We start from the raw sequence: 15305 nt of genomic DNA, 5'->3' as shown, positions 1-15305 counted from the left end.
TTCTTTCTTTCTTTCTTTCTTTCTTTCTTTCTTTCTTTCTTTCTTTCTTTCTTTCTTTCTTTCTTTCTTTCTTTCTTTCTTTTAATAGCACAATGGAACTCTCCCAAACTGGACTGATTGGACTTTCTTACAGAGCATCCTAATTTAGAGCTCAGATTCTCAACTACTCTGGGTTTGAATCTCAGCTTCACCATGTTCAATTAATAGACCTTAGTCTCTGCTCAGCCTCTCTGTGCTGTTCCCCCATCTGTCACGTGAGTAGATTTATAGTTTTTGTTTCCTGTGATTGTAGCAGCGATTAAGTGGATGATGTCACTCATTGATGCTCAGCAAGGCCCAAGCTGCCGCTGCTGTCACACTGCTGTCACTGGCTCCAAGCTGGTGACTTAGCCTTGCCTGTTCCACATCTCACCCCAAGTGGCTTCCCCTTGGTCTCTTCATTTCGGGGGGGTGGGGGTAGACACAGAAGTACAGAGTTGGATCAGATGATGTGGGGGATTTCAGGAGTTATTCTTTTTAAACATCAGGCAGAAGCATGCTTTAAAACGTCCATTTCAGGTCGACCACTCCAAAGAATTGCTGTCACATGGGAAAAAGCCATAAAACGAAATAACTCCAAATTATCTTGCTGCCAAGCAGTGAGACACACTTGAGATTTAAAATAAGTCCATGTATGATATCTTACAGATAAGCTGAGTTCTACACTTGGGGATATACATTACGGAGTTATATTTACTGATTTCAAAATGAAGTTCTCATTTCTGTCACAGGTCAGGACTTGGTCTTTTGCAAAACTGAGAACCTTTGCAAAAATGTCAGCTATGAAACTATTACCTCAGATGTATTCATTTCGTTTCTTTACCCTTTTCTATTTCAGTGCCTCTTGGATAAAGATAGGATTTGAATGACCAGAGACATTCAAGTTCAGTACTTGGTATTGAGAGAAGTCACAATGACATCTCACATTAATTAAAGCTAAGCACTGGCTCAGGGCCAGCACTGGGTGTTGGACTGGGGTTTAGATGTGAATCAGACTAGATTCTGCCCTAGTAAAGTTTTCATTTGGCTGATAATGAGCCCAGTTACTAACAGTTATTGTAAGCTTAGGCCATAGGCCAAAATTCTACCCCATTTGTCCTTCAATGTGCCATTTCCTGGGGTGGGACCTAGTGTCACGAAGAGTGCTAGAAGACACTGTGGGCTCATGTCTCGGGGTCTCTTCATACTGCTTCACGGAGGAGTGAGATTTACAGCTGAGCTCGGGCTGGCCATGCAGGGGATCTCGGAGGATCTGATGCCCCATGAATGACCTGTAAGGGAAACCGTGTTGGGGGATAAAGCTGGATGAGGACTGAGACTCTTCAGGTCTTAGGAGGATATTGACTTTCTAAAGGCAGCGGCGAGGTCCCGCAATAGGACCCAGTCGTAGGATTTTAAAGGCCACTTTGGATTCATTGTCGTGGGCAGGAGTGACTGGGAATGAAGGTGGTCCAGGAGGCTACCGAAGCTACAGGCTGGTGGTTTACAGCATCCTTCTGCGTGTGGGCTCTTTAACTCATGGAGTGATAACTCAAGCTCAGGACACAGTGACCCACACAGTTTCCTGGTAGCTCTGGGTCCGTTTATCCTAGGAAATCATCTGTTTTTCAATAAACAGTCGTCCTGCCAGCTTAGAGGCACACGCCTGCTTCCTCTGTACTCAGAGCGGACGAGAGTCTTTCAAGGCCATCTTGAGCCTTGTAGTAAGTTTGATGCTCCCCTGGGCTACAAAATGGAAGACATAAGTGATTACTACTAATTCAATTTAATTAATATATAAAGAAGCAGATTTCTTAATGACATACATACCCAGCTCTGGTTGATTCTTTTACACCCCACCATCACAAACACTCCTCCTCCCCTGTCTCTCCTCCCTCCATCCCTCCTTCCTGGCCATCTCTCTCCTCTGTACTTTCCTACCCCAGTATTCCTCCCTCCACTTTCTCTGCATGTACGCACCCTCCCCACCCTCTCACTTTTCTTCCCACACTGGCTTATGAGCCTCTTGGTCTCTTGGTCTCTACACACACTTACACCCACCTAAATACATGAATTTAGAGGCTGGAGAGTAGATTGAAATCGTTATTTCAGCTTGCATTTGTGACCAAGATGGAAGTAGCACAAGACATGACTTGACAATCGACTATGTTTAAAAAACAAGCAAATGTATTAGTTTATAAGGTTTTTTTATTTGTTTGATCTTTAATATTAGTGTGTCCTGTTTCATTCCAACCATTGAATTTGAAACAACTTTAAAAACCATGTGTACAGGGCACTGGGATGGCTTGGTCCTTGACACTTTTGTAGAGGACCTGGGTTCAGTTCCCAGTTCCCATGTGATCACCCGTCCATCTCTAACTACAGTCCCCACTGTTCCCACACCTTTGTCTGTCCTCCCTAGCTGCTTCATGAACACGATGCCCCTAATTACTGCAGCAAAACATTCATATGCATAAAATGAAAAAGAGAGAGAATTAAATCTTTTAAAAGGAAGCTCTTATTTTAAAAGAGAAGGACAATCGTAAGTTTAAATGTGTGGGCCTGCGCTCTACCTCAGCTGAGGACTGTTCTTGCTGCCTGATGATGCAAATCTGCCTACCAGATTTCAACTCATGGAACCCATATGGAGGTGGGAGGAGAGAATTCCACCGTGCCATACATGCACATATCATACACAGATCATACACATATCATCACCATCACCTTCATCACCATCATCATCATATACTTCAAGAAAAGAAAGCAAGTATGGCAACCAGACTCTAACAGTGACTCTGTCTACAGTCTGCACATTCATGAGTCTGAGGTAGGAAGCTCGCTATGAATTTCAGGCCAGGTAAACAGTGTGATAACCTGTCTCAAAACCAAATTCCAACCAAGCACTACCACTAAAACCAAAAAAGACTATCTGTATCCTGACAAGATACAGAAAGAATATGAGCAGAAATAAAATCAGAGTAGACAGCAAAAATGGAGACATCCCGCACCATCCGATCCCACCACATTTGAGTTTTTCCTTTGTTTTGTTTTATTTTGAATAGCCTTGTCTGTCCTGGAACTAACTTTGTAGACCAGGCTGGCCTCGAACTCAGAAATCCGCCGCCTCTGCCTCCCAAGTGCTAGGATTAAAGGCATGTGCCACTATGCCCGGCTACGATTTCCTGTTTTAACTAGCTTTAGAGGCCACTTGATCCAGAAGATTCCAAAGCATGCCCTCTAGAGTCCTAAAGGTTCTACCATGTCCCCATGAAGCCACTGGCTCTTGTGTTTGTTTGTTGGTTGGTTGGTTGGTTGGTTGGTGAAGAATACACGAAGCAAACCAAAAATGTACAACAGTGGCAAACCCAGCTATTTAAAGAACTAGCAATTCAGCTAGTACTTCAAACAAGTGAAGGGATTTCCATAAAGTCAGAGACCAAAGGTAAAGGCATGGTCGGATATGCCTATGGTGCCTAGCACTTAAGAGGCAGAGGCAGGAGAATTGCACCTTCCAGGCCATTCTGAGATATATAGCCTGTCTCTGTCTCACAGAAGACACCCGGGCCAGGATATGGTCACGAAGGTGTTGAAAGTCTAATCTCCAAGCCCTCACTCTAGTCCTACATACTGGCGCCATACTGGAGTTGAGAAATATGGACGCACAGACATTTGGATTGTCAGGTAGCTTGGTCAGGTCTCTTGACCCTGGGTAGAGTGCGTCTCCACATATGGAGCGAAGGCAGGATATACTGTAATACTTTTACTTTGTCTGTGTGTCTTGAACATTTTAATTTGAACTTTGCATTCCCTTCATTTGAATATTTTGTACCATTAGGATTTCTAACGTGAACTTAAGACCTGAATTGATACTTTTCATTTTTTTTTTTTTCATACCCCACTCTTAAAAAAAAAAATCCTCAAGAAATCTTGACCGTGATTTTAGGGCAGTTAGTCACTCTCAAGTCAACTCTAGCTAATTGCAGGTGGATCACTAAGCCTTGTTCCTGGGGACAGGCTCTGGATGCGGTCAGGCGCTAGTAATGATTTGTTAGTGATGTGTAACATAACTCCACAGCCATGTGGGAGGCCTCAAGCTAGATATTTTTATCTCTGTATAAGGAGGTAGGTCTCTTTGTGAGTCTCTGGGCTGCAACTGTGTTCTTCCTAAGCTGAATGTGTAGCACGCAAGTCATGGCTGCTCCAAAGGTCAAAACACACCACAGGAAAGGAATTGCTCATGTTCCTGACGCAATTCCCCGTTTCTTCAAGGATAAGATAATGAGTTACATTTCTTGGTTTCTAGAGGACGTAAGAGTAATCAAGGTTTCTTGACTAATCGGAGTAATGATAGGTCACGTCGGAACGAAAAGCTCCTCAGTTTCTAGGCCCAAGTAAAACTTACATTGAAATAAAGCAAAACAAAACATCTCTACCATTTTCTGTAATGCTTTAGGGTTTGCCTCAGAGGACACGTCAAGATCTGATCAGAGAAATCCCAAGCGAGCTGCCTGAACCTTCGAGAATTCTCTTGTTCTACCTTCCATATAAAGAACCAGGACCAATCGAATTGGTGACCTTTGGTGAGTGTGCCTCCCAGAATCCTTTTCTTCCCTACTTAAGTAAGACCATAATTCCCCTCCCTATCAAACAGGACATCTGTGAGATGATGCATCCCTGGTGTGTTTACATGGTGAACTAGTGGGATGTCACACAGGATGATGAGCCCACACAACAGAGCCTTATTTCTCTGTACATGTCACGTGTTTGTGGCTTGAAAGGACATGTCATGTCATGTTGAAAGAGGCTGGAGTAACCTGGACTGCTTACAGTCTACCTCTGACTTCAGAGGACTCTAGCCTGCCTTTCTCTCTCTCTCTCTCTCTCTCTCTCTCTCTCTCTCTCTCTCTCTCTCTCCCTCCCTCCCTCCTCCCTCCCTCCCTTCCTTCCTTTTTTCTTGTTTTGTTTTTTGTGTTTGTTGGTTTCTTAAAATTTATTCACTTTCCATTTGCTACCCCTGTCCCCCATTGTTATGTTTTAAAGACAGAGTCTCTCGTAGTTCCAGGTAGCTTTGAACTTTTAACCTTCCTGCCTCCATCCCGAAAATACTAAGATTATGGGTAGGCGCCACCACAACCTACAGTCATCAGTATTTTGATATCTTTCAGTGCATGGTACACAAGGAAGGGCCTCCGTATAAGACAGAAGATTCGGTGTGACGCTATTTGATTTTGGGACTGTCCTCACATCCTCTGCAAATTGGCCTTCTTGCTTGTTATTTAAAGCAGAAGTAGCTGTCACATCAGACTTTCCAATTCATGACACCTTGTCCTTTCTTTAGTAACCAGCTTGCTTCACAAAGCATGGCTTCAGTGTTCATAGAATGCTCATTTCATTGTAGGACTGAATAATATTCCATTGGAAGGCATGGACCAGGTCTTGCTAATTCTTATTCATCAACAGACACCAGGGTTGTTCCCTGGTTTTGGCTACTGTGAATAATATGCCCAAGAATACCTAAGTACTACTTTTATTTTCAATTTACATCTAGCAATGGAAGTTGATAAACATATTTATAGGTTTTCTTTCTTTTTTTCCTGAAGTAGCAACAGATTGTTTTCTACCATTTTTTTTTTTATGTTGTTACCATCATTGTACAGAGAGGTCTAGTTTGTCCACCTAACTGGCAACAGTACAGGAGTTTGTCTTGATTATCAACATTATAATGAGGGTAAAAATGCTATGTCAAACTGGCTTTGATTTTTCTCACCCCCAAGGATTAACAATGCTCAATGTCTTTTTGTGCACCTCTTGTATCTTGAAGAAATGTGTGTTCAAGTCCCTCATCCATGTTAATCAACTTGTTTGCTTGCTTTGTGGCTGAGTTTGGGGTTCTTTATGGATTCTGGGCATTGGTTCTTCATCTTAAGGGAAGGCATATCCCAGGTAGAAGTTGCTAAGATGCCATGCGTGACATGAACTCAACATCCAGCTGCATTGTTTTTCTTAATAGGCTTTAGTTTGTCCCACAGATAGACAAGAGAAAGAGTTTGGGGAGACAGAGAGCTCCTGTAACTAGCAAACTATAGTGTGATCAGTGAGTGTTTTTTGCTTGATAAAATTCCCAACACAAGAACAACAGAAGCTGACAGTATTTTAAGCATGCCGTGCCCATCTCTGCGTATGTGTTATGAGGATATTCCTTTGGAAACGGAGGGAGCAAGAGAGGCCACACTTGATGTGGTTGGGAGTGGAGAGCGTTAGGTGGATGCCTCCACCATTTACACAAAAAATCAATTGTTCCTCATGCTGCATCGGAGAAATTAAACCAGCCTACCCACAATACTGTGGGCAAGCTGTTTCCAGAAGTTTCCCTAGCTGTGTTTTATTGTGGACAGAACCTACATAGGCTTCCAATATAAAGTGTGAAATCTTTTCAGCACCTTTCCTGGTAGAATTTTGAGAAGAAGGAAGCAACACCCGACTGTGTACACTGCCCCTCCTAGTCTCAAAGGTCTCCAGTGAGCTGACTGCTCTCTGTTGGGCCGCAGATAACAGCCGGGTTGCATTTATGCAACCCATAGTTACAGGATTTTCTGTCGGAACAAGATTCGGTTAAGCTTTCAACATCAGAACACTTGGCCCGGGGAGTCAGTGTCCAAATTCCAAACCAGCTAGTGCTAAATCTGTTAGCCTAATCTTCGGGACAGAGTTTACCGGGCCCACCCCTCTTCTGGTTTACACTGGGGTTGGTTTATAAGGAACAACTCTGTTGGCCATTTGTGGGCCATTCTCATTCTTGCTCTACTATAAATGGGGATTTGGAAAAAGGAGAAATAACTAAGGGAATTAAATTTTCTGATTTTGGATGGCATCCGATAGCCTATGCTTTTCTGAGGCCAGTGCAGTGCATTTCCCTTGAAAGTCTCTTCACATGTGATTGACTCAGAGCTCCCACTCTGTCTATATGAACTTGAGAATAAGTGATTGCACGCATTGGGGCTGTTTTTATTCATTAGGGCTCAACTAAAATATTAACTCCAAATGTGCATGCTGAAAGCAGAGAACATGTGAGAAATGGCATCAATTCAACTCCACCACCATTTCCAGAGTTTAAGAGATGTTAATCTCTGACAGACCACACATTTCTTGACAGTGTACCATATTTTCTGTTTACTTCCACCAATACACTAAGAGCATATTTCCTGAAATTCTTTAATATTGTTTTGCTTCCTAGAACCATTCATATAGTCAGTCGTCAACCAGAGCAGGTTGTAGAGGCTGGAAAATGGCTCTCGTTGGTCTCCTTCTCTTCCCTTTCCTCAGAAGTAAACAACGCAAGTCATTTGTTCCTAATATCATGCTCATTTCACCGTCAAGACTCGTTTGTAGATAAATGAACATTTCAGTTTTTCATAACCAGGCCCCCCTCCCCCTTTCCCGATCATGGGCCCTGTATAGCCGCACTGGAGGAAATTATTTAAACAAGCTCTAAGAGCAAGTAGCAATCAGATCGTCACATAGCTTGACTTCTTACTTTGGGTACTCATTAACCAAGGCGATTACAGTTGGGAGTTGGAGAGAGCAGATGAGAGGAAAGCGCATTAACAAGGAAAGGAAGCAGGGACAATGAGGAAGGAAGACTGCGGGAGGAACTGCCTCTTCCAGCCTGTGTTCCCTCAGCTTTGCCCTGAGTGTTGTCTCCTGTATGGACCGAAGGCCATGTGACTGATGGGTGGCCAGGGACCTTGGGGTTTGTGTGCTCGCACACAGAGACATGTGTGAGCGTCTGAGGCACGTGATTGGTATCAGACCTGATAGTGTGAGAGATCCTTTAGGCAGGATCCCCTACCATGTGGCAGAGACCTCCCCAGGAGCAGTGTTTGTTCCCCTGGGAAGGTTGGAATGTGGGACCCCCTGCCTGGACACTCCCATTGTCTTTCACTAGACCATTCTTTTCCTTTCTTTTCTTTTCTTTTTTTTCTTTTTTTACAGAGACTATAGTTGTAGTGCTCTATAATACAGTGATAGCATTTGAAAGTAGATATTTTAGATTTACTTTATTTTTTCTTTTTAAGATTTATTTATTTATTATGTTGTAAGTACACTGTAGCTGACTTCAGACACTGCAGAAGAGGGCGTCAGATCTCAGAGCCACCATGTGGGTGAACTCAGGACCTTCAGAAGAGCAGTGCTCTTAACCACTGAGCCATCTCTCCAGCCCCTAGATTTACTTTATGTATCTGAGTGTTTTGCCTTCGTGTGTGTGTGTGTGTGTGTGTGATGCCCATGTCTGATGGGTGCCCATAGAGATCATGAGGGTGTTGGGTCTCCTGAACTGGAGTCATAGATGGGTGTTGGGAACCAGACCTGGAAACTACATAGTGGTTGGTGGGTGCTCTTATTCCTTGAGCCATCTCTCTAGCCCCTTCCAAAAATGCTTTTAATTTTTAAAATGTATTTATTTGATTAGCTTATATGTGGGTGTGTTTTACTGAATGTATGAATATATACTGCATGCATGCCTGGTATCCACAGAGGTCAGAAGAAGGCATCAAATTCTCTGGAACTGGAGTTACAGAGCTGTGAGACAGACATGTAGATGCTGGGACTTGAACCTGGGTCCTCTATAAGAGCAATAAGTGCTCTTAACTACTGAGCCATCTTTCCAGCCCAAGAAAATATTTTTAACTTCAAAAATACCTCTTAATCAGTTTAAACACATTTAATTTTTCTTTGAGAACTTCACATATTTTACTACTATATTTACATTATTTCCACCCATCCCTCCCTGCCTCAAAGGCCTCCTACATCCTCTCCCACTTCCTCCCAAATGTATGACCTCTTCCTTAATTATTGTTATTGCATATACATAAGACCTGCTGGTCCAGGCTTTGTTGCTCAAAGTACCTGTGTTTAGCCCTGACCACTTGGGGTTGGATGACCTAGTGGTGTTATTTTGAGCCTGAAAAAAAAGCTGATTCTCCCTCTCGAGGCAGCCATGGATTGCCTATGGTTTGGGTGCGGCCTTGTGGGAGTCCCCTCAACACTTGGTGTTGACTGTTCACTGTGTAGGTCTTGCCTAGGCAGCCATATTGTTGGGATTTCCTGAGTGTGGGGCTTCCCTGGTATGACAAGATGGTACTGTCTAGCAGCAGACTTCCTGGTCCTCCGACTCTCAGTATTTTTCTTCCCCCTTTGCATTTCCCTGAGGCTTACGTGTCGGAATTGCATTATAGAATCCACACCAAGTCTTTGCATTTTGGCCAGTTCTAGATCTCTCTAATGGTCTCCATCTGCTGCTTAAAAACTTCATTACATCCGCACACAAAAATTCTATCCCTGGCTTATTCCCCTTCCTGGGGGATACTCTTTCACTGGGACACTTGTCTTAAGGTCGTTGAAAAGCAAGGACCTTGAACAGGATCTGTGTCACCCCTGCTCCAACGGGAGCAGATCTTGTTTCGTAGTTATAACTGGGATGACGAATGTTAACCAAACAAAATCAGGTCACACCTAAAACTGAAGCTAATGTTTGACTGTGTCGATCCAGTCCAGAGCCTTTGTTTCAGGACAGGCAACTGGTCATGTTCCTTCCAGAGAGACCTGTGAGATTCTTGTAAATGACTGTTTCACATGTCCCACCACAAGGTCACACTAGGCCAAGCCCCAGTGAGCATGCATTCATGAATCGTGGGACACTAGCGATGTTCCATGTTTTCACAGTGTAACTTCTGTTTGCAGCCTAGTAAAGCAGGAGGGCAGGATGCCCCTTATGCACATCACAGAGACTGTGCCACCTTATATTAGAGAAAGTCCTCGTTCTTCATCTTCATCTCTTTTCTTTTGTGTGTATTCTTTCTTTCTTTATATATACATATACATATATATTGTATTCTTTCTTTAAATACATTTTGTACACCAGTTTCTTGAGAGTTTTTATTTTTGTGTTCTGCATGTGTGAGGGAGTCAGATCCCCTAGGTAGGAGTTACAGGTAGCTATGAACTGCCTTGTAGGTGCTGGGAATTGATTGAACCTGGATCCTCTGGAAGAGTAGCCAGTACTCTTAATTGCTGAGAATCTCTCCAGCATTCAGTTTTAGAATTTTAAAATTAATTGCCTCTCCTTCAGTCCAGCCCCTTCTTCCTTTGTGTCTACCTCAACATCTCTCTCAGCATCTTGTTCGAATCTTTCTCAAATCTCTTCCTGTACCTTCCTTTATTCTCTGTGATGGTTTGTATATGCTTGGCCCAGGGAGTGGCACTATTTGGAGGTGTGACCTTGTTGGAGTAGGTGTGTCACTGTGAGTGTGGGCTTAAGACCCTCACCCTAGCTACCTGGAAGTCAGTCCTCCACAAGTCGCCTTCAGATGAAGATGTAGAACTCTAAGCTCCTCCTGAATCATGTCTGCCTGAATGTTGCCATTCTCCCACCTTGATGATAATGGTCTGAACCTCTGAACCTGTAAGCCAACCCCAGTTAATGTTGTTCTTTATTGTTTTTGGTTTTTTTGGTTTTTCGAGACAGGGTTTCTCTGTATAGCCCTGGCTGTCCTGGAACTCACGCTGTAGACCAGGCTGGCCTTGAACTCAGAAATCCGCCTGCCTCTGCCTCCCAAGTGCTGGGATTAAAGGCATGCACCATCATGCCTGGCTAATGTTGTTCTTTATAAGACTTGCCTTGGTCATGGTGTCTGTTCACAGCAGTAAAACCCTAAGACAGAAGTGGTTAACCGGGACTGGGTTATTGCTGTGCTAGGTCTGATCAAACTTTTGTTTGGAAGAATGTAGATTTGTGAACTTTGGATTTGGAAAGCAGTGGAATGCTTTAAATGGGGCTTAATGGGCTATCCTAGTAAGAATATCAAAGACTTTGCTGCTGAGTGTGGTTTGAACTGTGCAGACTTGGCCCAAGAGGTTTCAGTGGAGAAGAATTCCAGAATATGGCCAAGCATATACAAACCATCACATGCTCTATTTCCCAGAATTCTCTCTCTTCCTGCCAGTGTCCCACCTTCTATTTCCTGCCTCAGCTCATTGGCCATAGGCTTTTTATTGACAGGTGATGGTTATAAGGGATTCTCTGTACAGGACCAGGCTGTCAGTCTTTTTGACTTTGCAAATCTTACACTCACTGCTATAGTAATTTAACCTTTGTTACATAAAAGCAGCCATAGACAGACAGTACGAACACCAATGTACATGGCTGTGTTGAGGTAAAACTGTAAAAATATCCAGAAAGGCAAAGTTGGCTTCATCAGCCCTGGCCCTGGTTTACTGACGACTTCTCTAGGGCACAGTTTTTGAACTACTCCTCACAGAAATGTCATAAGAATTGAGGAATTCCCATGAGATGTCTTGTACTCAGGAGCTGTAAGTTTACTAGCCAACGTGCTTAGTTGATTTGCTATTAAGATAATTCTTCAAGAAATTCTTTCCAGTCCATCTCCTTTCCTGCAAAGAGGATTACTTATAAGCCATCTCTTCTTTTTATTGCTGCCCTGTCCTCTACACATGGGCTAACCACACCGTACAGCCACTTCTCCAGATATGCTAGCCGCATGGAAGGAAGCAGCGCTGCCCCCTAAGGGTTCTTCACAGGGCTAAATGGTTTGGCCATAAAATGGGAGTTGCTTTTCATGAGTTTAATGAATTGTATAAAGTCCTTACAAAGACATTTACAGTAATATAATCTATGATAACATAGTTTTGAGGATAACAAGATAAGGAAGGAGTCTGTCTCTCCATAATCAGTCAGAGGTTTGGAAAGTTCTAGGCCTTTCTGGATCATTCCTTGGTTTGACGTGTTGCCCACTGTTGGTTATCTACATTTTGAGCTAGCCTTAGCTTCAACGCAATAAATGCTTACTCAGTGGGTGTATGTGACCTCCTAGTACTGAGTACTCTTGTGCCTTTGTGGCTACCACCTCTCCTTGCTACACTGTCCCCAGCACAGCACTTTGTGCAAAAGCAAGTATTGATTGCTCCTGGTTAGCTTGTTAAGTTAGAAACTACAATCTTTTCCTTCAACAAATATGCATTGTCTTTTAATTCACAAACTTAGAGAGTCAGGAACAGGCATAGACTGTCCTCATGGAGTTGAAATTTAAGAGATGGAAAAAGACTGAGGGAAAATGGTAGTTGCAGCTTGTCTGAAAGGGGACAACGACAGCAAGCCATAGAGTTGTCTGACACTAACCATGGCTGGCAAGACAGAGACCCTCAGATTTATCCTGTGCCATTCATTCTGAGGTCCTAGATCTCCTGTCTTCTTATAAATGCTACTCACCCTCACTTGTCCTGGGCACTTCCTAAATGAGTACATCCTAAATGCGTTGATCAAATCCTGAGCAGAACCATTGTGCAAGAACCATTTTTTCACTTGGAGATTCATCTGAGGCCTCCTAGCCACATCCTTCTGCCTGCAGTTTCCCATTGCCTTCACACAGAATAAGGGGTGTGTTCTAGCCCAGTCACCACCCAGCTCCACTTGCGAACTGAGCCTCTTCTGTCTCTTTTACACCTCTTGCATGTCACTCTCCATAATTCCAATAGACTCCTCTTGGCTTCTGGCACCCTTCTGTTCTTTCCGCTTTCTTGCTAGACTATAAACACAAAGACTGAGCAGCGGTCCCATGCTGGAGCACTTAGCACAGCCTAGTCCACAGAAGTGCCCAGTGAGTTGAATGAGAGAATGAATGTTCGAATATTGTTTCCTTGTCTACGTCACCATAACATCGCCTTTGGAGGACAGAAGTTGACTTCAGTACCAGTGAACTGACTGTGTTCCAAGACCACATTGTCAGGGAATGTCCATAGGATGCCTTAAGCAACGTGACTCTGATGAGATGAGGCTTATTATGTTATCACAGAAGTCAGTAGTAGAATTTCAAAATGACCCATGTCTTGAAAACCAGATTGTCAGCAGTTCTCATGTGTCTCGGAAGAGGTGCTCCATTTAAATGAGACACTGTGATAGCTGGCCAGGTCATTAGCCTGATTTCAGAAGTCTCATTTGTGGCCTGTCAATCAGCCTGTGGTGGCAGAATGGGAGTCAGATCACAAAATGTGATAGTAGTATATGATGGCAATTGTTGCACGAAAAATAAAATTGATAGCACTTCTGCCACATTATTAAATAAGGTGTCTGGTATCTCAGACACTGACCTATCTGTCCCCCTTGAACAACACTGCATGTGTCTCAGCTGGAAGGCAGAACTGTTGGCCTGGTTGGGTGGTACCTGCCTACAATCTTAATATTCAGGAGATGGAGGCAGGAGGATGAGTGAGCTTTAGGCAGCTTGGACTACAGACCCTTTGGTCTCAAGGGGAGGCCTAGGGGGTGAGGAAGAGTTCAAAAGAAAGAATGCAAAACACCAGATTTATGTTGAAAGGAGAAATAGGAAATAACAACACGTACTGTTTATTACATACAGTCTTGGCAACTCCAGTAGATTCCATCAGCCATTCTCCACAAAGAGCCACTCTGCATATTTCCCACCCCACAAACTCTGCACTGTCTGAAGCCATCTCTGGTTGTCACACATTGTCAGGTTGTATGTTTGTGCATCTCCTGGGTAGACGGCAGGGATACTTCCTACTACACCCAGGGAGAGCATTCCCCTCACACAGCCAGAATGCTGACAGACCTACAGAAGGTTCAAAATTCTGCAATAAATGGTACCTCGGGTGCCCGTGCAGCTCAGAGTCTGGGACTGGGAAATGAGATCATGTGCGTGGAAACAAACAAACAAACAAACAAACAAACAAAAACCCATTCCAAACCACTGCATCTCTTCAAGCTACAGCATCTGATAGACTGCAGCAGCTTCTTTCTCTATTCAGGCATCTGCCTGCCTTCCTGTCAGACTTTTCTGTCCTTCCCAGATCTCTCAATGGCTCAGGCCAGCAGAGCCAGAATAAGGAGAGAATGATAAACCCCCTCCTACCGTATGCCAGTGGCTGGTTTCCAGCATTGTTAAGAATGAGCGTTAAGTGTTGTAATGCTTATAAAAGGATCAACATAATGGATTCCTAGCAGATATTTAGGTACTGTCAAACTCCGGGGCAGAAAATCCCTCTGCTTTGCCCACTTTCTGGAAAGTAGCGTCACCCCTCCTGAGCCATACAGCTGGTGTCCCTGGGAACCCACAGCAAAGTCTCCTTTTCAGGACTGTGTTGATAGAAGTGCCTGGGAAAAGAGCCTCTTGGCTTTGCTTCTGTTTATCAAACAGAGCCATGCATTGAGTGATGTTCTTTGCCACAACAGACTGTGTTAAGAGCATCAACACAACCTAGCCCTCCTACCTACGGGGAGCTGCTCCTCAGTCGGGGGCTTCTAAAGGTAGAGGCTAGAACTTCATGATCTCCTGTCTCTTTAAGACTTTGCTGACCGCAAGGAGACTCACAGAGGGCTGTTAGTGTAGACAGGTGAGGGTGGGGTGAGGGGTGCAGGGTGAGCCCCAGCTCCTATCCCCTGCTTATTGTTTGGGCCCCTAGGTGAATTCCTGGTACTGTGGCCTGACTTCCAGTGGGAATCCTCTTTCTTACTCTTTCAGTCTTGGGATGGACAGACTGACAGACCTGCCCGGATGCCAGAGCTCCAAGAGTGGGAGCGGCCTTCCTGATGTTTACTCGAGTGGGTGGTGGTGACTTGGCACTGGACAAAAAGCTAAATGCCACATGTTAGAAACCCTCGGCAGAGGCTAATCTTTCTCTCCTGGTTTCTTCCTGATTTGTGGTGAGCTCTTTCTTCACTCAGAGTATCTCTGTCACCCATGAGGTTTTCACCACCTTTGTGACAAAGCTCTCCCTAAAATGTGAATTCTGGCCTTAAATCAATCCCCCTTTTTCTCTTTCCTTTCCCTTCCAAACCGTTAATCCCCCACCCCGCAACACTCTATCTCTGTCATCAGAATTAACTTGGAACTCGGAACAGTTTTTCTTCCTCAGCCTCTTGAGTGCTGAGTTTATAAGCACGAACCACTCAATGCAGCTTAAGTAACAGTCTTTCAAACTACAACAATAGCAGTTGCTAATCTTTCTAGCTTATTGTGAGGCTGGTGTCTTCAAGTGTCAATGAATCCTCTCTGGTAGCAGCTGCTGACTAAACCAATTTAGTGGTGCGTGTGGGAATGAAAGTCAGGGCTCATGGGACAGGGTTAGAAAGTGGCACACATGAGAGCTGAACTCACAGAAAGTACACTTTCATTGTTTGGACTCTCCTCCATCTCTTCCTCTTCCTCTTCCTCTTCCTCCTCCTCCTCCTCCTCCTCCTCTTCCTCCTCCTC

General features: G+C 44.0%; 1 protein-coding gene across 10 annotated transcripts in view; it reads left to right on the top strand.

The window, feature by feature from the left end:
- The window catches only part of Rbm47 (RNA binding motif protein 47), a 131863-nt gene that overhangs the window by 96942 nt on the left and 19616 nt on the right, over positions 1–15305 (top strand). For all 10 annotated transcript variants that reach the window (XM_029477763.1, XM_029477765.1, XM_021162451.2 and 7 more), the window contains one exon: positions 4472–4598. The gene's annotated coding sequence lies outside the window, so the exon portion shown is untranslated. The remainder of the gene's footprint in view (positions 1–4471; positions 4599–15305) is intronic.

The sequence above is a fragment of the Mus caroli genome, chromosome 5, assembly GCF_900094665.2.
Source record: "Mus caroli chromosome 5, CAROLI_EIJ_v1.1, whole genome shotgun sequence".
In the NCBI taxonomy this organism is placed as follows: domain Eukaryota; kingdom Metazoa; phylum Chordata; class Mammalia; order Rodentia; family Muridae; genus Mus; species Mus caroli.
The sequence above is the reverse complement of the archived record's forward strand: the minus strand, read 5'-3'. Positions and strand labels throughout refer to the sequence as shown.